The 8,122-nt window shown below is 44.1% G+C and overlaps 1 long non-coding RNA gene across 1 annotated transcript; it reads left to right on the top strand.

Moving 5' to 3' along the window:
• Positions 1-2,034: 2,034 nt before the first annotated feature.
• LOC146757617 (uncharacterized) lies at positions 2,035-3,750 on the top strand. Its single transcript, XR_014936132.1, has 2 exons — positions 2,035-2,119; positions 3,455-3,750. It is a non-coding gene; the product is annotated as an uncharacterized LOC146757617 (long non-coding RNA).
• Positions 3,751-8,122: the final 4,372 nt, after the last annotated feature.

The raw sequence follows: 8,122 nt of genomic DNA, 5'->3' as shown, positions 1-8,122 counted from the left end.
CAGTGCCAGGGAGCCCTCTGAAGCTGAAGTCTTGGTCCTGGCAGGTAAGCATGCAAATCCAGCTTTCAAATCACTGCTTGTCAGCAACACAGGTAGAATTCATGCTTTCAGTGGGCTTGTACATCCTTCTGGCATTCAAGCCTGTGCCTGACATCTTCAGTTGACCCCTGTCTTTCCCAAATGAGTCTCTTGTCAACACAAGAGCTGGACCTGCACGAGGATCACTTTCAAGACAGTGACACTGTTGCTAGAAGCCTATTTGCTTCTGCTCACCATCACTGCATAGCCAAATGTCAAGAACCTGTTTCATGATTCATCTTGTGAAACTTTGACACTAACTGCTGTGCATCTACTCCTTCCTAGGTGACCCGAGCCCTTGTATATCTCCAAGACGCCAGGCATGTTACGATGCAGCATCCTGTGATTCCATCAATGAAGAACTGTTACTAAGCACAGGATGCTGCAGTTCAGATGAAAGCCTTCCGTATAACATCAGTTATAAAGAGAAGAATGCCATCATCGTTGAAGCTCTCGTTCATCCCATACCTGTTGAAGCTGCTGACCTGAGCCTGCCAGACTCCTCAGGCACCAGCCTGAACCGAGTGCCTTTCGAGGACAGCCCAGCCCAAGCACAGCACGAGTGCCCCGACAGCAGCACAACCATGCAGGCTCAGGTCAGCATTACAGAGGAGAAGCCAAACATCTTGGAGGGGGAGGTAGAATCAGGCCAAGAGTCCCAGGCTCTGGGCAACAGCACGACTTCTGAGACACTCTCATCAGACAACAGAGAATGAGTCCCATCTTTCCTCCAGACCTCACACCCCCTCCTTTTTCCTATTGAATAAAGGCACGCTCGTGCTCAATCAACGCCTTGACTGAATTCTGAGTTTTCATTCGCAGAGATTGGGATGAGTACAAGAAACAGCAAGACAGCTCAGCTTGCAACGCTCTGGCTGTGGGGTGCGAGCAGGGACACTGTAACCATACAGGGAAAGGCTTCCACTGCTTCCTCAAGCTGTAGACCAGCCCTGCTACTGCTCTGTGGCACAAAGCCCTGAGGGATGTTCCATATTGTTAACCTAAGTGAAGCCAGCTTCATGCACTGTGTTTTGTTGTTGCTGGGTGAGAGGGGGATGCACGTTGGTGAGAAGATGAGCATTGCTGGATCTGCCACGAGTGTCCCTTCTGCCTCTAAGAATATGTCCTAAGTAGGATGTGAACACTGCTGGCACTTCCTCATTGCACGTGCTTGGAGGATCTTCAGTTCTTGCACATTCAGGATGTCTGTCAGTGACTACGAGGAAATTCTCAAGTACTAGGAATTCCATGAAACAGTTGGAACGGGTAAGTGTCATCTTTGTACAGAAACAGCACGCCTAACAGTCTGTCTCACCACTCTAGAATTAATCTGAGAATAGATTAACAGCTCTTGTCAGTTCTCTAAGTCAGGTTTCATTTGTATAAATTTGAAATTCGTTTTTTAAACCAGTGGTTTTTTAAACCAAGGCATTTAAATATGATAATATCTTTTGTTGATAATATGATAATATCTTTTGTTGGAGTTGTGGAGTTCTCAAGAACACGGGGGCAGGTGGGATGGTACATACGAATGCAGCCTACTGGTCCCATTGCCTTTTGAAAGATGCTGTAGAGCTGGAAAAAGTTTAACAGAGCACCACAAATCTTGTTGCTGGTTGTTCAGAGGGCAGAATTCTCTGGCTTTAAAATGGAGGAAGTTATTACATCATTACATTACATTACATTATTGTTACATTATTACAGCAACTTTACCAAAATGCCAATGAAAATGCTGAATGTTTTACTTTTCATTTTTCACAGCTCTGTTTCAGAATTTCTATGGGAGTGATGTCAGTCATTGCTGAGTTGATGTTGAATTGTGTACTGTCCCATATGTGCTTGTTCTGTTCCACAGCAGTCAGATGTGGTACCTGGTATGTCACAGTAGTTAGCGATTTCATCGCTTGCTTTTATGGTCTCTTAAGGATGACTTGCCTCATGCTAAAACAGAAATTGATGCCATGAAGAACTGAAGTCATCAACATGTTTGCCCATTGGATCACGTAAGAGAGACATCAAAGAAATATTTATAGTCATAGAGGTAAGAAATAATTTCTGCTTTCTGTGCTGTCTTTCTTACTTATCTTTCTCTGATACTCTCTAAATGCATTTTCAGATAACCTTATCTTACAGGGAAGCTGTTTGATTGCATTGTTTCTAAGGACCGCCTTTTGGAAGAGGAAGCTCCAGTCTTTTTTTGACAGACTGTTTCAGCAATTGCTTCTGTTCACAGTCAGGGTTATGCCCAGAGACCTCAAACCAGTGAGCCTGAACTGCAGTCAGTCTTCCATAAATAATAATGAATGTGTTTTTATTTTTCTGTTGGCAGAGAGAGTTACAGTACTCCACTCCATTCCAGTGGATTGCAGGAGAGAACTGAAGGGGGGAGAAGCAACACAAAGTAGAACTCATGGGTTGAGATAGAATTATGTACTGAGATAGAGAAAAGGATAATAGTTATGATGAATGCAAAAGCAATTGCTCACCACCTACCAATCAGTGTCCAGTTAGCCTCCTAGTAGTGGAAGAGATTTACATGAAGTTATACCCCCTTCAAAACTCCTTCCACAATATGTCATATAGTATGGAATATCCTTTGGCCAGTTTAAGTCAGCTGTCCTAGTTCTGTTCCTTCTCACTTCCTTGGGCTCTCAGCTGAGATTGACTGTGGCTCTGTACAACGCTGCCTGGCAGCAACTGTAAGCATCACTGCGCTATCTCCATTGTTTCTCTAGAATGAAAACGTAGTATTATATCAGACACTGAAGAAGATAATTCAGTCCCAGCTGAAACTCAGACAATAACTTGTGCTTAGGATTCTTTCCCTACAGGAAATGTTAGATATTTATTGCTATGTGGTACTGTGTTCTGTAGCTGAGCTGGATTTTGTTATCCTTGAAGAAGTATCTTCCTCTGAAAGGGGAGTAAAACATGATGCTCCTAATGAGTGGAGCAGAGACACAGATCTGATCTGAGTGTTGGTTTCACATTTTTGTGATGCTCTTTGCTGCAGTTTGTATCTCGAGAGAAGCCCTTGTGGTGTCAGTCTGTTGTGTAACCTGCTCTAGTTTTGTGCCTCAAGGAAGAGTGATCCTTTAAACAAATGGTGGCTGTACAGAGGGTATGGGGTGAGATGCATTCCTCTGGCCCCATCCAATGGATTTTCTGTCACTGAAGTCTTGAAGCACAGGTTAGGTACTGGAAGGCTTGAATATTTCCTCACCAATAGGTTAGAGCTTGGCATTTTGTAAGCTGCTGGTATCACTCAGTAAAGCAAATCATTACAGCACGAGCATTTTCCTAGGCATCTTATGAAATCCCTCTATCTAAGGAACCTTTCCCCTCTGAAAAATGAATCATTGTCTGTATGTTTTAGAAGCAACTGGCTTCCAGCTGAGAAGCTGATGGATTTATGGGCTTGGACAGGAACTGGGTGTGGAGGTGACTTGTAGAGATTTGTGCCTGAACCTGCTGCTCTGGGAATCGTGAGACCAAGTTTCTCAAGAGCTTTTCCCACTCTCATCATCACTTTCTGCGAGGGATGAGGCTGCATGTTCTCTCTGGGTAATATGTTCAGTGCTTGGAAAGCTATTTCCTTCTATCTAGTCTGCTGTTTAGGTGTATGACTGTTTCCTGTCACAATCCCATCGTGACCTGCTGGCCAGAGCCTCAGTCAATCTTCATACGTACCCCCTCTCCCCACCCCGTAGGCATTGAGAAGCTGCCATGAGGTTCCTCTGCACCCTGAACAAACATCTTTCTCCCCAGCTTCTCTTCTCTGAGTGGGAGCTTCAGCCCCCTGCACAGGCTGGAGGTCATCCACAGAGTTTGTTTCAGGTTGTTATCCTTCCTGGCCAAAAACCAGATACAGTATTGTAGATGTGGTCCAGTGAGTGTTGAAGCAGGAATGACTTGTCCTGGTCTGGTTGTGCTGCTTTTTAATGCAGCTGATGATCTTGTTGTACTTCTTTTCTGTCAGAGCACACTGCTGGCTTGCATTCAGCCTGTGGTCTCTCACCACTTGTCCTCCTAGTCCCCAGGTCCTTTCCAACAGATACAAGCTAGTATTTCCCACCTGGGATATTGGAAGATGGGAACTTGCCAGCAGTCAGTGAAGATCTCTGAGACAGCGAGAGCGAGCGAGCTTTGAGTAGACTGGGAACCACTGTCCACAGCAGGAAATAAGAGAAGAGAAAAGATGTTTCCTTGGGCATTTGGGTGGAAATCATTCCTGACTGCTTTCTCATCCACCGGGAAAATCTGCTGATTGACAATTTGAAGCTGATAGACTTTGGACTCTGTGCAAAGCCAAAGGTAAGAGTATCTGTTAAATCAAATACAATGTGCCCCCAAGTAATGCATGTTTGACCACCGTATGCAACAGGGGCTTGTCCAAACAAACTCCTTAAAATCAAGCTGTTTCTGTGGCTGACATGTCATTGCATCTTGTTTGGATTGGCCTGAACTGTATGAGAGTGGTTAACAGATTGCTCAGAAGCACAGGTAGATAATTTTCTCTAGCTAGACTCCCTGTTTTCATAGTCTAAGCTGTAGATAATCTTGTAGGTATATCACCTGTCTTATGCAAGGGTCTGTAATAGGAGCATGGGATTGGTGTGCCTAAGGAACCCTCTAAGGAACTGCATGTAGGATGAGATTGTGGATAGAATAAAATGACTTTTGCAGGTGACGTACAAATCCTGTGATTGCATATGCTTGAATTGAATTGTTTCTTGATCTTCAAACTGATTTCCAGAATCCTTTATTAACATGTAAGATGGGTGCTGATAAGAAAGAATGGGAAGACTGCCTTACTGATTCCAAGAGAATTACTTGTCCTCAAATGATTTTTCCTGGCCAAAGTTAGAGCCTCTCACAGGTAATCGAGACCAACAGGCTGTTGTTGCACAATCAACAGGCACAATCTAGATGATCAGCTGAGGAAAATAAAGCATCATGCCAAGGGTACTAGATAAGTGAGCAGCTTGAGATCTGCACATTTATGTGATACTCATGGTCTTAGACAATATTTGTTTAGTGAGGTCACATTGAATGAAAACAAAATCTAAGATTAATGAAAATATACAAAGGAGAAGAAGCCTCTGAGGCTTCTGAAGTGTTATGACCAGAAGACATAAACTCTGTTTTTGAAAGAGCAATTTGCTCTGTTAATTATCCATCATTTTTGTGCAGTCTGTTTTGTCAGACTTGTCTTTAGCTTCCAAGTTGTATGTGAAGACTTGTTTGCACTGTAATGCACAATGTACGAAAAATTGAGAGATGAAAATGTGAAGAGTTTTTCTATCTTTGATTTCATGTCTGGAATTTTGGAACCCACTACTTGCAGTTGTTAATCTGTCCAAACTGGTCTGGTTTGCAATGCCCTCATACTTCTTGAAAAGCTCTGCTGTTAAAGGCAGAACAATTCCTACAAGTGCCATGGCCCCACTGTTGTTCTAATTCTTGTTTCTTTGTTTTCCACACGCTGCTTTTCAAGCCTCCTTTTTCTTTACAGTCCAAGTGAGAATTGCACTGTGAGGTGTCTGAACCTTGTTGTGCCTCTACATAAAGAGAACAGCAGCAAAGCCTGACAGGTGACTGTGCTGACAGCTCTCGTAGCCAGTAACACGTAACTGTGCTAAATCCCTTGTGATGGCTTTGATTTAATTTTTGCCAGTGAAATCCTTGTAAAAGGAACTGCAGCAGTGTGATGAGCTAAGGTGAAGATGCTGGTTTTAGTAGTGCTCTAAGCTGAGTGGAAGGGCAATTGAATGAGGGTTATATGCTTTCTGTGGACAATAAGGTTGTGGTGCTGTTGGGGTGGGTCCAGAGGAGGGGCCACTGTGATGATCAGAGGGTTGGAGCAGCTCTCCTATGAGGAAAGGCTGGATTGTGGCTCTGGGCAGCCTGGTCTGGTGGTTGGCGACCCTGCACATAGCAGGGGGTTGGAACTGGATGATCTTTGAGATCCTTTTCAACCCAGGCCATTCTATGGCTGTACAGTTCCATACTGGAACAAATATAAAATGGTAACTATGTAAAACATGGAGTCAAACCTGTGTGATTTGTCCACACCAGGAGGTGATTAGAAAACAATTTTTTAAGCTACAAAGCTGCTTGCATGAAAGGAAAAGAAAATAAAACTACAAGAAAAAGGGAAAACCTTTCTTCCTGAAAATAGGAAGAATAATGGACCTGACATGAAATTTGGGTGAAGCTGCCTGATTTTATGAAGCTATTCCCATTATTTTCTTGGTGCTGTGTTTCCCAAATGAGTGGTTTCTGGCTGTGCTGCAGCACCAGTCTGCATGTGAACATCAGCTCTATTCACCATCTGGGAAGATTAGGACTTCCCTTCTCCCACCAGCACCACTGAATTACAGTTACTCAGTGGTTAAACAAAGGAATCCTTAAAGAAGGGTTTACAGCTGTCGTGTTATCTGAAGTGCTTGGGGCATTCTGATGCTATTAAGCTCTATGTATTAACAAGTTCAAAAAGAAAAGGTAGGCATCTGATTGTTGTGCCAGTTTCTAAGTGATTTGGAAAGCTGTACCACCCAACCACTCCTTCTGTTTGATGGAGGTGACAAAGCTCAGTTTAATTTCTGACTGCTGTTTAAATCCTGAAGCTGGAGCTGGTTCCCGGAGCAGAAAAAGCTCGGAAGCTGTCCCTCCTACAAGCAGGCACCTCTGAGCAAAATATGACATCTCAATTTCTGATGGTAAGGTCAGGAGATCTGATTCCAGCGTCTAGCTTTCGGCTTCATGCTATGTTAGTGGGACCTTTGGCATCCAGCACTGACCAACAGCAACTGACAGGCTGGTAACAGTGCACCCCAAAACAGTTATGTGTCTATTTATGTTATGAGGGAAAATTGCATTGCATTGAGATTTCCTATTTTTACACTTTGCAGATCTAACTCGCTGCTGGAAGAATCCTGTACGCCATGTTCACACCATTTTCCATGAGCTGGATGAGTCTGTTGTTGGCATTTTAATACCATTGACCAGGCAGGCAATATGTATGGAGTATTTGGCTCTCTCTACAGTCATGAATGTTTGAGTATCTTCAACATGTGGCTCATTGCTTCCATTTCAGGCTGCCCAGAGAAGCTGTGGATGCCTGTGCTTGGTGTTGAAGGCGAGGTTGGATGGGTGATGGGCAGCCTGAGCTGGTTAGTGGGCAGCCAGCCCTGGATGATCTTGAAGGTTTCTTCCAACCCAAGCCCTCCCGTGATCCTATGATTCTGTGATTTCATTCAGGTTTATTAAGATGAGATGAGTTCTCCTAAATGCGCTGTTCTCCATATGATTATAATTGGAGTCTAGATGGATGACTTAAACCAGACTCAAAACTTTTTGATGGCCAAAATGAAATGAAATCAATCCTTTACTGTGTCAGTAGTCTGTAACTAGAGCCCATCAGGTAATTCCCAGCCTCCTGCCTGTATCAGTGGCTGCACACGGTGAAAAAGTCTGATGGGATTTTAACCTCTAAAATGTTCCAAAGCAACCAGAGGGTGAATATATTCCCTATGCAAATACCTGCAGGAATAAGCTTGTCATGTATGTCCTCAGGTAGCACAGTAGTTAATGGTGGGACTCAGTAGGTCATGCTGAAAGTTGAGTCTGCTGATCTTGAAGGTCTTTTCCAGCCTACATGACCTTATGCTAATATTTCTGTATTTATTTCTGTTCAGCTCCCCGAAAACCTCCCACCCAGCCCCCAACTGACCCCGTGGTGAAAAATAAAACAGAAACGTCAGTGACGCTGGCATGGTCCCCTCCGAAGATGCAATGCCCCATTCCAATCGATGGCTACATTGTGGAAGGCAATAAACTAACTGGCTTCACCTGGGTGAGGTGCCACGAGTCTCATGTCCCCGTCCCAGAGTTCACGGTGAGCAATCTGTCTGAAGAGGCTGATGATCAGTTCCGAGTGTCTGCAGTCAATGCGCATGGACAGAGCCCGTCTCTGGAATTCCCAGGGAGCATGCACCTTGGTAAGCACAAAAACCCCAATGGAAATGGGTCAGTGTGAGCT

This window comes from Coturnix japonica, chromosome 20 (genome assembly GCF_054131305.1).
Source record: "Coturnix japonica strain WE chromosome 20, WE-NBRP24, whole genome shotgun sequence".
NCBI classification, from domain to species: domain Eukaryota; kingdom Metazoa; phylum Chordata; class Aves; order Galliformes; family Phasianidae; genus Coturnix; species Coturnix japonica.
This window is presented reverse-complemented; position numbering and strand designations above follow the sequence as displayed.